This window comes from Jaculus jaculus, chromosome 22, assembly GCF_020740685.1.
Source record: "Jaculus jaculus isolate mJacJac1 chromosome 22, mJacJac1.mat.Y.cur, whole genome shotgun sequence".
Taxonomy (NCBI): Eukaryota; Metazoa; Chordata; class Mammalia; order Rodentia; family Dipodidae; genus Jaculus; species Jaculus jaculus.
This window is the reverse complement of record NC_059123.1, coordinates 9,672,948-9,688,861: the sequence shown is the minus strand read 5'-3', so window position 1 is coordinate 9,688,861 and position 15,914 is coordinate 9,672,948. Positions and strand designations below refer to the sequence as shown.

Below are 15,914 nucleotides of genomic sequence, written 5' to 3'. Positions count from 1 at the left end.
CACAAAGATTCACCACATCAAATTTTCACTGATTTGTTGAAAAGTAAAGGCAACAGAGAGAAACAGTCCATTAGACAAAATGGATTCAACAATTTGGAAGATTGGACTTTTTGAAAATGTCAGGTTTGTGCATCAAAATGCACAATCAATAGTTAAAGTACAACCTGCAGAATAAGCGAAAATCTATATAAATCAATTATTTGCAAAGGGACCTTTAGATAGAGATTAATGTTTAGGATGATTTTAATGGGATACAGTTAACAGTTTTACAAGATGGAAAAAGTTTTGATGGCTATGCAGCATGAACGTGTTTAATGATACTGAGCTGTACATTCAATAACTTTAAGATAGCATATTTTGTGTGCATCTTACCATGCTGAAAACATCCTGGGGGAAATGTGTCTTGATATCCTTTTTTAAAAAAATCAATTTTCTATCCTCTTTGCAATCTCTAGGCTAATTTTGGGTTTTGAGTTTGAAATATGTTTTTAAAGAATTTTTAAATTTTTATTTATTTGTAAGCAGGGAGCTAGAGAGAGAAGAGAGACAGACAGACAGAATGGGCACTCCAGGGCCTCCAGGCACTGCAAACAAATTCCAAATACATGTGCCCCCTTGTGCATCCGGCTTATGTGTGTCCTGGGAAATCGAACCTGGGTCCTTTGGCTTCACAGGCAAATGCCTTAACTGTTAAGCCATCACTTCAGCCCCCTGAAATATTTTTTTTGCAGGTTCTTATGTATAGATGTGCACACCTTGTGTGCAAGTGGGCAGAGGCCAGAAAAGGACATTGGTGGCCATCTCCAGTGTCCTGCGATGGCCAGAGCCTGTCATTTCTCACTTGGACTGGCTGGCCAGGGAGTTGTAACTAGTGATCCTCCTGTCTCTGCCCCCTTTCAGTACTGAGTTACAGGTATATGCACCGTGCCTGGCCTTTTGCGTGCGTGCTAGGGACTGAACTTGAGGTCTCAGGATTTCTCAGTAAGCACTCCAATGAGGTTTCTCTCCAGCCCATAATCTTTATATATATTTGACATTATAAATAATATGCTTTAGGGCTGGAGAGATGGCTTAGCGGTTAAGCATCTGCCTGTGAAGCCTAAGGACCCCGGTTCGAGGCTCAGTTCCCCAGGTCCCACATTAGCCAGATGCACAAGGGGGCGCACGCATCTGGAGTTCATTTGCAGAGGCTGGAAGCCCTGGCGCACCCATTCTCTCTCTCTCTCCCTCTATCTGTCTTTCTCTCTGTGTCTGTCACTCTCAAATAAATAATAATAATAATAAAATAATAATATGCTTTAGATATTCTAGGATAGATACACCTTTCTTTGAAGAATGCTCTGTGCCAAGCAGGTCATTTCAAAGGTTTATAGGATGTGTTACTCTTTGGTATGATAGAGCCTAAAAAACTCAATGTGCTTTTTTTTAAAAAAAATTATCTATTTAGTTTGAGAAAGAGAGAGGGACAGAAAGAGGCAGATAGAGAGAGAATAGGTGTGTCAGAGCCTCTAGCCACTGCAAATGAACTCCAGATGCAAGTACCACCTTGTGCATCTGGCTTACATGGGTCCTGGGGAAGTGAACCTGTGTCCTTTAGCTTCACAGTCAAGCACCTTAACCACTAAGCCTTGTCTCCAGCCCTCAGTGTGCTTTTTCAAGGTCTTCTAACTTGGTAGGACCTCTTTTAAAAAAACTCCTCTGCACATATTTCCAGGGCTTAACTTTGAACTTTTGGTTTTGTTTTGTTTGTATGAGGACCTTAGTTATAAGATATGACAAGGTGTTTTTTTTTTTTTTTTTAATGAATGCCCAGGGTATCTTGAATCTCCGTGTGCTTCCCAGGTTGTTAGAAGATTCCACACAAGGGCTATTTTTGCTGGGTTGGATGTCAGTGTCTCCAGCATAGCTGCATCTAGTCGCTCGATTCTATTCTGTACTTTGTACCAGTCACCATCTGTCTAATTCTAGGTTACCTTGTTCTGCACCAATGGCAGTCTCCACTTAGAAATTTCTAGAAGTGCTGTTCACAAATCCTTCTGCTCAAAAGCTCCAACCACTTCCCGTGTCCTGAGTTCTGAACTCTGCCTCATCTGAGTTGGTCAGCCTAAATTCCTTCAGCATGTTGACCCTGCACGGGCAGCCCGTGAGCTTCCTTATCCCGAAGACCGTCATCACGCTCTGCTTGTGAAAAGTCACCAGTGGGTCTTACCATGGTCCTTCTTCATCCTAGGCAGCAGGGCATGGGCAGCGGATGTGAGAGGTGCTCTGCTCTCATAAAACTCTTCCTTTATTATTTTTTTTTTAAATCAGGAAGGAAGTTTTGAGTTCCATTTCTTTTCCCTTTTTTCCAGGCAGGGTCTTACTCTAGCTCAGGCTGACCTGGAATTCACTATGGAGTCTCAGGGTGGCCTCGAACTTACGACGATCCTCCTACCTCTGCCTCCCAAGTGGGATTAAAGGCATGCGCCACCACGCCCGGCTCTTGTTTGGTTGTTTGAGGTAGGGTTTCACTCTAGCCCAGGCTGACCTGGAATTCACTACATAGTCTCAGGGAGATCTCAAACTCACCTACCTCTGCCTGGGATTAAGGGCATGTGCCATCACGCCCGATTGGAGTTTCATTTACTTTCTAAAATTTAGACAGAGCTACCGTGAGATCCTACATTGAAAAACAAACAAAACAAAACAAAAACAACAACAAAATAAAACCCCCCAAAATAAATAAATAAATAAAATGAATTTAGAGATGCCGCACTGGGGTTGAGGATAGTGCTCCCTGGGCCGGGATCAAGCAGCGAGTGTAAGGACTGATTATCTCTGAGAAGACAATGTTCCTTCTGTAATCACTTCATGTCTCCTTTAAGAATTTGGCTTTCCAAGAGAAGCCTCGTGCCTAAGCCGCTGAGGCACTTGCAGTCCTGAAGCACACCGGGACTTTATCTCTGCAGCTGGGGCAAAAGACTTCCTGGGGGCAAAACCGTACCCCAAACTGGCAGTGCTAATTTCCTAAAAATTGTAATTTTATGCCTGTGACATTCCATTTTTTTTTTGCAAAGAATATGCTTTTAAGTTAGTATCTACTATGAAAGTTGGTAGGATTATATAAAGGGCCCCAGGAATGAGTTGGGGAAAAAAGTAGCATTCTACCATCCTTTACTAGCTACTTTTTAACTGCCATCGACCCATTGATTGAAGCTAGGTCTTATGCATGCTAGACAAGCATTCTATGCTTGGGCTATGTTCCCAACACCATCCCCCTTTTTTATTTTATTTTGTTCATTTTTATTTATTTATTTGAGAGCAATTGACAGAAGAGGAGGCAAACAGATAGAGGGAGAAAGAATGGGCACTCCAGGGCGTTCAATCACAGCAAACAAACTCCAGACGTGTGAGCCCCCTTGTGCATCTGGCTAACAAGGACCTGGGGAATTGAGCCTCAAACCGGGGTCCCTAGGCTTCACAGGCAAGCGCTTAATGGCTAAGCCATCTCTGCAGCCCCACCCCCTTTTTTTTTTTAAGAGTTTTTTTTTTATTTATTTATTTGAGAGCAACAGACACAAAGAGAAAGACAGATAGAGGGGGAGAGAGAGAATGGGCGCGCCAGGGCTTCCAGCCTCTGCAAACGAACTCCAGACGCGTGCGCCCCCTTGTGCATCTGGCTAACGTGGGACCTGGGGAACCGAGCCTCGAACCGGGGTCCTTAGGCTTCACAGGCAAGCGCTTAACCGCTAAGCCATCTCTCCAGCCCCCCACCCCCTTTTTTATTTTGAGACAAGGTCTTACCAATTTGCCCAGGATGGCCTTAAAATCATTTTGTAATTCAGGTAGGATTTGAATTTGTGCTTCTCTTTTCTTGGTCCTGATTGTAGCTAGGATTACAGGCATGCACCATCAGACTAGGCTTACTAATCTTTTACTTATTTAAACAACCACACCGTGATAACTTGTGTTTCGACAAATGATTTCGGTCAAGGGGTTATATTTCATGGGACCCAGAATTCAGCTTATCCACACATCTCTTTTTCTCCAATCCATTCCTTTCCCACTATCTTGGTTCCCGGGCCTTTCTCTGGTGCATTGCCACGACCTACTTGATTGCTTATTACTACCTCATTGATTTATCCCGTCCTCGGAGATGAGTGCAGAAAAGAAGGCCAGGCTTGAGCTGTTTTGATGGGAAGCCTTCATTTGGGTCAGGGGACATATCTATCTATCTAGATCTATATAATCTTATAACACTCAAGTGTTCATGTTTATTTCATCATATTTGTGAATGATGGGGTAAGCAATCCCCACGGACTACACAATCAGACACTGAACTACATTGGGAGAAGACATGGCCACGTGTGCCCTAACAGGTACACGTCCTGGATCTGGCTTTCCGGCTGTATGGAGACCCAGCAGTCCACTGTGTGGTCCTCTAGCCATTGCTCAACAGAGTTGGTAGGTCGTGTTGAGATGTCTGAGGCAGAAGTGGCGGAGTCCCAGGGCCCCTAGGACGGTGCTGGGATGGAGTGAAACAGTGACCCAGAAAAACAGGACTTTTAACCAGGCTCAGCCTGATTCCAGGGACTCTGTCCTTCCTAACTAGAGTTCCAGACTCTTGGCTCAATCCTATTGCTTTTCTGGGCTGCCCTCAGTATAAAAAAGACTTGAAACCATCTTTTTCCTCACATCTGGCTATAGAGTACAGTGCCATTTGCCCACCTTTTTTCATATTTTATTTTTATTTATTTATTTGACAGAGAAAAAGGGGGAGGAAGAGAGAGGCAGAGAGAACTGGTGTGTCATGGCCTCCAGCCACTGCAAACGAACTCCAGATGCATGCGCCCCCTTGTGCATCTGGCTAACCTGGGTCCTGGGGAATCTAATCTGGGTCCTTTGGCTTCGGAGGCAAATGCCTTAACTGGTAAGCCATCTCTCCAGCCCTCATTTGCCCACTATTTAATCATTCCTGCTATGTTCAAAAAGGAACATAGAGGATCTTTAAGTCTGTTTTTTGGGTTTTATTTTTGTTGTTGTTGTTCATTTTTTATTTGAGAGCGACAGACACAGAGAGAAAGACAGACAGAGGGAGAGGGAGAGAATGGGCGCGCCAGGGCTTCCAGCCTCTGCAAACGAACTCCAGACGTGTGCGCCCCCTTGTGCATCTGGCTAACGTGGGACCTGGGGAAGCGAGCCTCGAACCGGGGTCCTTAGGCTTCACAGGCAAGCGCTTAACCGCTAAGCCATCTCTCCAGCCCCCCCTTTTTTTTTAATCTGGAAAATAGAGCCAGGCATGGTGGCACATGCCTTTAATCCCAGCACTCGGGAGGCAGAGGTAGGAGGATCGCCATGAGTTGGAGGCCACCCTGAGACTGCATAGTTAATTCCAGGTCAGCCTGGGCCAGAGTGAGACCCTACTACTAAAACGCATCCCGCCCCCGCCCAAAAAAAAATCTGGGAAATACAAACGAAAATTGCAATGTATAAACTTGGGAGTCAGTTTGTCCTTTGCCAGTTTCTCGCTCTGAGCTGGCAGCACTCAGGCCTTTCTCACATCTATTCCTCCTGAAAGAGGCATGGATGAAATTCGTGTGAGCTGAGCATTCAACACCCACTTTACAAACAAGGACCAACTGAATTTGGATGGAGCTTCTGGGACTTTCTATGTAGTATGCAAACTTTTTCTTTGATATCATCACTGCTGAATAAAATGATGTCAAGCAACACTGCATGCTTTTGTTGCTTCTTGAGGAAGGAACTTGCTGTTTCCACTCTAGAGCTGATCATCATCCTGCCCAGGTTGACCTTGAACTCGTGGCAATCTTCCTGCTCCCTCCACCTCTCAAGCGCTTGGAGTCCAGCTATGTGCCATCACTCCCAGCTGAAAATGTGCTTTCAAAGGAAGTTTCAGGTAGTATTCTATGTCAAGTGGCGTCAGTGTCCCTGGTTTAAGTTGCAAACGGTAGTTAGAGTCTCATTTAGAAATCTCTGGCCGCATCAGTTCTGTCCCCTGAAGGCCTCTAGGTGAACTTGAAGATCGACTTAGCTCATTGTTCCACGGTGCTTAGCCACATCTCTCTTTAAGACGATAATGTAACTGACAAAAGCAACTTAATGGAGGAAGGTTGTGTTTTGGTTCTTGGTTTGAGGGACACAGTCCACCATAGCAGGCAAGGCAAGGAGGCGACATGAGAACAAATCCCTTTCAGATGAAGGCTAATCCTCAGCTCACTTTTCCTCTTTTGTTTTCTTCTTGATCAGCCCCAGCCCTCAGCATTTAGGAGGGGTCATGCGTATTCATGGTGATTTTTTCTCAGTCAAACTTGTCTGGTCACTCACATCCTCAAAGACATAGCCAGGAGTGTGACTGAAGGTCGATTCTAAATCCAGTCACTTTGACAATGAAGATTATCTGTCTGACATGACAATAGTCAGGTCAGGAAATCCAGATCTAAATCTAAATCTTAATCGTCACTTACATCTTTGGCGAATTTCAGCTGGCTGGCTCCCCCAATTTTATTTAGATGGGAAAAATGGCCTTCCGCATCACTCCTGCTTCTAACATGTCAACAAATCGGGGCCAACATTAGCTTATCTTGAACTCGGTCTTCTCCATAACCGGGAACAAGAATCACATTTTTCTGTGAGGCTCTGTGGTGTCATTTACCCTGTAAACCCAACCAGAGGGGCTTTGCCTTCTGCCAGGGTCAGATGGTAAAGGGACTGGCAAGAGCAGAGCTGCTTGACCGCAGGCTTGGGTAGTTGCTATGGTGATTTCTAGCTCATACTCTCCAGCCTTTGACGGGGTGAGAAGGTTGGGAACATTAATAACCCAGCTCCCTGCAGTCAATAAGCGAGGCCGTAGTTTACATTAACAAGACACCACATGGCAGCTTTAGTGCCTCGTCTCCAAAATCGATCTGTCCTGGGATAAAATCGAGATGCTTGGATATTTCATTCATCTTGCAGCAATGGGAAAAAGAATGAATTATAGGGAAATGATTTTTGTTATTTTATGCCTTGATGCTGCACAGTGAATATATAGAATGCAAATGAAAACCACTAACCTGGGTCTGGATAGATGGCTATTTGGTTAAGGTGCTTGCCTATAAAGCCTAAGGACCCAGGCTCAATTCCCTGGGACCCATGCAAGGCAGATGCATAAGATAGCACATGTGTTTGGAGTTCATTTGCAGTGGCTGGAGGCCCTGGTGTGCCCATTCTCTCTCTCTCTCTCTCTCCCTCAAATACTAAGTAAATAAATAAATTACATATATATACACATGTCACTATCTGGAATTGCTTTTTCGCTTTCACTCCTTGTAGCATTTGTTCCCCAGGGCCTCCCCTACCTTTGGGAACATGTATATGCAGATAAGCCCTTTGCCTTTCAGGGCTGCCCTCGCCACATTTCCAGGATTTAGCTGGAGAACTTGTAGCTGCTCGAAGAGAATAGACTTAGTGTGTGGATGTACTCATAGCAAGCGAGCCCGTGAGGACTGGGCCGGAGCAACCCAAGAGTACTTTCACTCCGAGATGCCGGGCTGCCAGAAGGCGCAGGGTGCTTGGTGTCTAAATGTGGAGAGAGAGATTTACAGATTCTGAGAATCACGCAATGCTTATTTCACGTTTATTCACTTCTGTCAGGCACTTACTTGGCTACTGCTGCAAACGACCAGTTCTAAGTTTTAACACCGCTCCAAAAAGTCGATGCTATTTTGCTTCCCCATGAGGGTGCTTAGGCTCCGAGGTAGTAGGTGACTTCTGCGGGGCACAAGGCTGAGAGCCAGAGCACAGGTCTCTGTGACCCCAATGGCGTCAGTGACGCAGCTCTGCACCCCCAAACCACCAGGCACCAGAGCTTTCCGTTAATCCGCAGCGTAAACTCTCTGTGCAAGAAGCGCTTAGTACCCACATCACCAAACCCGGAAAGCGGTTCACAGAGGTTTTATGTGACACTCACAGGCGCTGCTCAGCCCAGTCCTCTGCTCTTACCCAGACCTGCTTACCCAGTAAGGATGATACAACTTGGCTTCCCCATCTCAGAAGTAGTGTTTTCTTTTGCCTTTTCTCCTCCTCTTCCTCCTCTTCTTCCTTCTTCTTCTTATTATTATCAGAAAGCCACATGTCCCAGACTGGTTTCAAACTCACTCTGTGGCCAAGGATGACCTTGAGCTTTGAGTTTTCCTGCGTCCACTTCCTGAGTTAGGATTAAAGATGCGCCTCGGGCTGGAGAGATGGCAGCGGTTAAGCGCTTGCCTGTGAAGCCTAAGGACCCCGGTTCGAGGCTCGGTTCCCCAGGTCCCACGTTAGCCAGACGCACAAGGGGGCGCACGCGTCTGGAGTTCGTTTGCAGAGGCTGGAAGCCCTGGCGCGCCCATTCTCTCTCTTTCCCTCTATCTGTCTTTCTCTCTGTGTCTGTTGCTTTCAAATAAAAAAAATAAAAAAAATTAAAGATGCGCCTCACCAGTCCCCATCTATGTGGTGTGAGGGGTCAAAGCCATGGCTTCAGTCATGCGTAGGCAAGCCCTGTACCAGCCAGCAGTGAGCTTTCTGAGACATGGTTTTTGTATAGAAAGATTAGTGCAGAGTGCTTACTCAACTGCAGATGTCTTCCACGGAGCGGGCACCCGATGCCAGCACTGCTCTGCAGAGACCCCCCTTCTTCCCCCCCCCCCACCACGGCTTTACGGCTGGCTGCACCGCGCACTGCTGAAGTTCAAAGGTGAGCCTGGGGAGGCGGAGGAGCAGTCCCTGTGTTGGCCCCACAGACTTGCAACGCATTTGTGTTCGGAAGTCAGGGACAATGAGGATGTCACGGAAGGGAATCCAAGGTGATGGTTTTAAGCGATTTTTTTTTAAATTTTTTTAAAGATTTATTTTTATTAATTATTTATTAGAGACAGAGAAAGAGAGGGATTGGGCAAGAGAGAGAGAGAGGGAGAATGGACGCGCCAGGGCCTCTAGCCACTGCAAACAAACTCCAGACGCATGTGCCACGGTGTGCATCTGGTTGACATGGGACCTGGAGAATCAAACCTGGGTCCTTAGGCTTCACAGGTAAACACCTTAACCACTAAGCCATCTCTCTAACCCATCAAATATTTTTTAAAGGTGTGTGTGTGTGTGTGTGTGTATGAGCGCTTGCACGCATGTCAGTGTGCATGTTCATGTGTATGCACAGGAATACTTCCTACCTTTAGTACCTTTAGAGACAGGTTCTCTCATTGGCCCAGAGCTCACTACTTAGGCTAGCCTGGCTGGCCGGTGAGCCCCAAGGCTCATTCTGCCTCTGCCTCCCCAGAGCCGAGGTTACAAGTGTTCACCCCCACACTCAACATTTCTATGTGGGGACTTGGGATTGAGCGCAGGTCCTTAAGCTCATAAGGCAAGAATGTCACTGACTGAGCTATCTCCACGACCCCTCCAGGCGCTTTTTACCAAGCCTGTTGGGAAATTTCCAGGATGGCTCTTGGAGACTGTCTGGTACTGAAGAGCTGTGAATTTACTACACGCCAAGTTACTCCCAATACTGTTTATAAATACTGATAAGCATATGCCTATGTCTAAACTGATCTTTTTAAAAACATTTTTTTAACTTTTATTTTTTATGCAATAGGCTTAAAGTGAACGGTATTAAAAGATTATGTTTATACAATATGTGTATAATTTAATAGTGTTTTCTTTCCAAACGAATGAAAGAAGTAGTAGTTTGTAAACAAAACCTATAGAGAAGAATTTCTCATATCAAGGAGAAATTTATAATTTCTCAAGGGTTTCTATGGCTGATAACAAGCTAGCAATCCAGTACTATTCTTTTCTAATTAAATCTATCTTTTTTTTAAAAATCATTTGAATCGCTGTGCAATAGGCTGAACATATTACTCCTTAAATTCCTCTGTTGAAACTCTGCACTCCTGTTGATTGTCCTGGAGCCGGGGCCACGGGAGAACATGAGGCCATCAGGTGGAGCCCTTATGAGCAGCATCAGAGCTCTTGCTAAAGGAACGCAGACCGCGTTCACTCTTTTCATGCCCCATGGAGATAAAGAGGTTGGCGGTCTGAACGCCAGTAGAAGCTGTTGTTCCTTGAACGTAAGATGTCTCCCGTAGGCTTGCATGCTTGAGAACTCCATTCCCTACCTGGTGATGCTTTCTGGAACCTTTAGGAAGTGGAGCTTTCTTTGCAAAGGAATTGGGTGAGCCTTGAGGTTTGGTAGCCTGGCCATACTTCTGCCCTTCCTGTGGTGAGATATGACCAGCTCTGCCCCTCCTGCCTTGAACTGTCCCCTCAACACTGTAAGCTGAGTCAGACCCCCTTCCTTCCACAGCTCGCTCCTGGTCAGGGATTTGTTCACAGTAACAAGCAAGTAACCTACACAAGGATTCTCACCAGAGGCAAATGCAATGGATCTTCACTCCAGATCCACAGGTTAGGAGAGATCTAACCTCGTGAAGGATGGCTCTTGTAAAATATTTTTTTATTTATTGGAGAGAGAGGGAAAGAGAGGCAGATAGAGAGAATGAGTGCAGCGGGGCCTCCAACCACCTCAAATGAACTCCAGACACATGCGCCACCCCGTGCATCTGGCTTACATCGGGTCCTGAGGAACTGAACCTGGGTCTTTATGTTTTGCAGGCAAGTGCCTTAACTGCTAAGCAGTATCTCCGGTCCAAGAATGGCGTTTGGAGAGGATGGAATATGTTTCATGAGAAAGTGGATTGAGGGGTTGGGGAGATGGTTCAGCGGATCAAGCACTTGTCATGCAGGCCTGAGGACAAGCGCTCTGACCCCAGCTCCCATGGACATGCCAGGTGGGGGTGATGGCTGCCTGTAATCTCAGTGTCCTTTGGGACGCAGAAACAACAACAACAAAAATCCCTAGGGAAGCTGGCCAGCTAGACTAGCTGAATCAGTGAGCCTTGAGCTCAACTGAGAGACCCTGCCTCACTAGGTAAGGTAGAGAGTGTTTGAATCTAATTACAGTCATTTTAAGGGGTCTCTGCTGCCCTGACGGGACTAGGTGTGGGTGGGCCAAGCTTATCATTCTCTCGGCTGGTGGATGTGTCCAGAAGACTCATGGGTAGTTTTGGAGATCCAAGAAAGCACTGAGAAAGACTTCACTGACACTTCCCCCCACACCCCCCCTTTGGCCCTTCTGACTACACATTTCGATTTTTACCATATTTAAAAATCTTCATATTGCTCTGTTGTGTTTACTGTAGTGTCTAATGTAAGTCGTGTGACACCTTCCATTGAATGTTTGACTCTTCGACTATGATTCAACAAACATTCGTTGATTACTGACTGAATGAATTAATCCTTTTTCTCTTAAGTCTGACAAGCCTAGTATTTTCCCTCTATAACCCGGGGAGGGGGCAGGGATGAAAACCCTTGTGATATCATGCCCATTGAATCTGAAGACAAAAATCCTCCTTGGATTTTCCTTCAAAGGCATCCAAATGGGACTGTTGAAAACCAGAGGTAGAAGTTTATATATATATATAGTTTGGCATATTACATTTGGATGCTCTAAAATCCATTTGGCCAAGGTGAGTGCCATATTCAGTCATGGGCACAGTTCCTGGACATCATGCTCTGTGCCAAGCACCAGACTAGAGATCTGTGAGCTAGGAAACGGGCCAGCTATTTGAAGCACATTGCCTCAGACATTCCCTGGGGTGTAAAGGACGGCCTCCTTGCTAGAAAGCAGGGGAGATTTCCCCTCTGCTTTCAGATATTGGACTTGGTAACTTTAACTCCTTGGCAAAGGGCCAATCCTTGAGCCAACAACTATTGTGTGGCCTACAGATAATTTAGACCCAGATCCTCTGGCTCTTGCTTTGCACGTAGACATCACAGCCTCCTTAGGGAGATACTGCACTTTTTGGAGAACAAGGACAGCTTGTATAAAGAGAGAGTGATTATAAAATCTGAGATCAAAAATATAGTAGATTCCCTCATTTAAAATGTTAGGTGTAACACAGGTCATCTTTTCAGTGAGTAAAAGAATTCTGTATTAGCCTGCTGTCCAAAAGCAAATTTGAAGAAAAGGTTCTCAGCCACCAATTTTTTTCAAGGTAATGTTAAATATTAAATTTGTCAATTATACCCTAATGTTAATTTCTCAACTAACCTCATAAATTGTCTTTTTCAGCCCAGAACTTTGGTCTTAGCATTCTGAGAGCACTAATCTGTAATTCCATCATCCTTAGTCCTTTCTTTGCATCACTCAGGTTATCCCTAGCTGCGTAGACTCTTTGTGTCCCTTCAGTTCAAAGGTTTTGTTTTTTAAAACCTAATTAATAATACAGAGACCCTGGCTTCCTTACTTCTGAAGGCTGAAGTTAGGTCCTAGGGTGGAAACAATGCTGTTTAGAGTAGCCATAGGCACATGAGTGTAGAGCTGACCACCATTAGGTGAATTATCATTTCTGATATTTCTTATACCTAAAGAATACGGAGCTATTATTAGCATGCAACAGTTTGTCAACTGAAGCTGGACAGCAATAGATTCTGAAGTCATGATCAAGATGAAAGTCAGCGTCTTTTGCAGATGGCTGTGTTTCCACCACGAGGTCTGTAAACCGAGCAGTGACAGTGAGTGACAGATGACAGCTGAGGCCCTGAAGTGACCTCGTGACAACTGGTTTCTGTGTGACTTTCTAGCCTGACTTCCGGGATTTCAATTGACGCTCTAGGTCTCTCCTGTTTTCTTTTGGGAAAATGGATCTGGCAATACTTGATCCCTACTTTGTAAGAGAACTCAAGGAAAACATAAAATATTTATAAAGTGCTTTGTTTCATGGGAATCCATGTCCCAGAGCTAAAAACAAACCAAAACAAAAAAAAACTTTTGTCAGCATATTTGTGAGTGAGAAAGAAATACCTTTCCATGGGCTCTTTTTAAAAATTTTTATTTATTTATTTAAGTTAAGAGAGAGAGAGAAAGAGAGAGAGAGAATGGGTGTGCCAGGGCCTCAGCCACTGCAAAGGAACTCCAGAAGCATGTGCCACCTTGTGAACCTGGCTTATATGGGTCCTGGGGAATTGAACCTGGGTCCTTGCCTGGGTCCAGGCAAGTACCTTGACCTCTAAATCATCCCTCCAGCCCTCCATGTGTTGTTCTTCCATGGATAGTCACTTGCCCCTGACCTGCCCACGTGTGAGGGTCTAAGAATGTCACACGTACGTTGGCCACTTTTCCTCAGCTCGGTTTTATTCCGAGGTTGGCAAGATGTGTCACTAAAAATGTCCACAAGGGGAAATGGAGGAATGGGGTGAGAAAAGGAGGAGATGGCAGGAGGGAGTCTTCTAGAAAGTAGAGCAAAGGAGTTGAATAAAAGTGACAACCCCTAAGGAGCCCAGGCTGTCAACCTGCAGGGTTTGGACACACCGCGTCATTCCCCCGTAAGGTGACAGTGAGGCTTGCTGACCTGGTCGTGCAGAGACGCCGGCCAAGTTCTGCTGTGAACAGCCTTTCCCAGTCAACCAAGCCCATGGGGGTGCAGAGCTGTTCATCTGGCATCCATAATGATCACGAAGAGCACTGATGAGAGATTAAACTGGTCTTGTGTCCATGGTTTCATGAGGACAATTGGGCATGGAGGAAACGGCAGAGGCAGGGGACAAAGACCAGATACACAAGAAACTCGCCACAGCCGCATTCCAGAGGGAAGGAGCCAGCCGTGTTTACTTTCAACTCAAAATGTTCCTCTGTCTGTCCAGGCCATTGCCTCTTACGTCTCCGGAAGCAGGGCCAAGTGATAGTTCTCTCAACGTCATCCATGTCCACTTTGACAATATTCATGTCACAATACACAATCATGTACTTGGATTACACAAAACCCAAAGAAGAAAATGCTAGCAGCCACACAGGTTTAAAAAAAAACAAACAAACAAAACCGATGAATCTGACAACCGAGAAGAAGAGAAAACCAAAAGAAATCTCTGTAGGGATCCAGAGAGACACTTGACAAGGTGACCAAGCGTCAAATAATTGTCCCAGCATGCTGGGCGCACTGCTGTGTCATGCAGTCCCAGCTCTTCAGGGAAAAGAAAGTGCTTTTTCACAGCCTGTAGCTCTTGCAGAAACAGCTCTCACGTATATTCAGGTCAACAGAAAAAAAAGATGTAAAGTCTAGGCACCAAGACCGCTTAGACAATGGTGCTGCTGAGTCGGAATGCAAACTTCCCAATCAGGTCTGGTTGTTTGAAAAGACCCGTGACATTTGTCCAAAGGACCAAGGAAGAAACACCCAACTGTTAATAAGGAAGAAAACCATCAAGAACTAGAACAATTAAGACAAATATGTTTTCTATGCTACACTGAGATTGAACTACATGTTTTCATTTTTGAAACAGGAAAAGACCCGCAGCCATCGATCAATGTAGGTAGAAGGCTCTCTCTCTCTCCCCCTTCCACCCACCCATTCCTGATCTAGTATTTGTTTCAAAGATATATTTTTTTATTTTTTTATCTGAGAGTGACAGAGCGAGAGAGAGAGAGAGAGAGAGAGAGAGAGAGAGAGAGAGAGAGAGAGAGAGAATGGGCGCGCCAGGGCCTCTAGCCACTGCAAAGGAACTCCAGATGTGTGCGCCCCCTTGTGCATCTGGCTAACGTCGGTCCTGGGCCTCGAACCGGGGTCCTTAGGCTTCACCGGCAAGCGCTTAACCGCTAAGCCATCTCTCCAGCCCTCTGATGCAGTGAGTTTAAAGGTGGAGTATAAATCTCTTTTGTTCCACTTCTTCAAAGTAGATGCACCACTTGTTCCTGTGTGTCCGTGCCTCTTAAACAATGAGGTGTAACTTGACGCTAACTGTGCCTGCTACTTCCTGGGTGATGGCATTGATCAATGGTGTGGGGCAGAACACAGTTCAACTTTCTGATAAAATCACACACATACAAAAATTATTGCACTTAAAATAAAAAAAAAAAAAAACAGAAACATTCTACTCAGTTCAAACGACAAAGGGCCAACTGAACTCCTGATAGGGATGTACTTTCTGCCCTTGGCAGAGCATCTTGACCTTTCTGGAATTCTATTGAATTTGGTCCATCAAAGATCCAGAAGTGGAAAGAGTCCAAAAGACAGTGTAGGCTCTTTATTTAAGGCTAAATCTTCCTGGTGCTTCTATGAGATAAATTAACCTCCTTGGCCACATACTATACAAAGAAAGGGCTTGTTTTCTCAAAATGACTAGAGGACCCTTCCAAAAAAAAAAAAAAAATCTGGAAGTGAGGGAGGATGGGCGCACATCATGTCGTCTCCTGTGAATGAGAGAAAGACAGTCAGCAACTCAGCGTGTCAGAAATGTCACCCAGTCCACCCCTACCTTATCACTAATACAGCCTCACAGACCACGTGAAAATGATTTATCCGCGCATCTTTCTCTGGGTGACTCTTTCTTTCTCTGGGTCTGAATATTTTTCTTTTTCTTTTTTCTCCAAGGTAGGGTCCCACTCTAGCCCAGGCTGACCTGGAATTCACTATGTAGTCTTAGGGAGGCCTCGAACTCACGGCGATCCTCCTACCTCTTACCACCACGCCCAGCCTTGGGTATTTTTTTTTTTCTACCACACATCTCTGTCTTTCCTTAAGTTTTCCCCTTCCAGCTGGCCTGCACTGCTCTTTCTTGGTGGACATACAGGTGATAGGCTGGAACTCTCCTATCAATACTGACCCATATGCTTCCGAACCCTTCATAATTCTCCCACAGTGCATCACTGCTCCTCACTCCTTACTCTCTCAGTGGCTTCTGAAACTATTCTGCCCAGGCACATTGCCTCCTATGACTGTGCTAAATACAGAGCCTACTTGCTCCCTCAGCTGAGATCTCCTTACACTTCAAGCTCCCACCTTCTGATAAAATGTAAGGACAGGCAGGGAGTCTAGTAGGTTACTAATGTTTTCATAGACCTCTCAAGT

The 15,914-nt window shown here is 45.3% G+C and overlaps 1 protein-coding gene across 2 annotated transcripts in view; it reads right to left on the bottom strand.

Moving 5' to 3' along the window:
* Positions 1-14,564: 14,564 nt before the first annotated feature.
* Positions 14,565-15,914, bottom strand: part of Ptpro (protein tyrosine phosphatase receptor type O) — a 263,974-nt gene continuing 262,624 nt past the window's right edge. For both annotated transcript variants that reach the window (XM_045139541.1, XM_045139542.1), the window contains one exon: positions 14,565-15,256. The gene's annotated coding sequence lies outside the window, so the exon portion shown is untranslated. The remainder of the gene's footprint in view (positions 15,257-15,914) is intronic.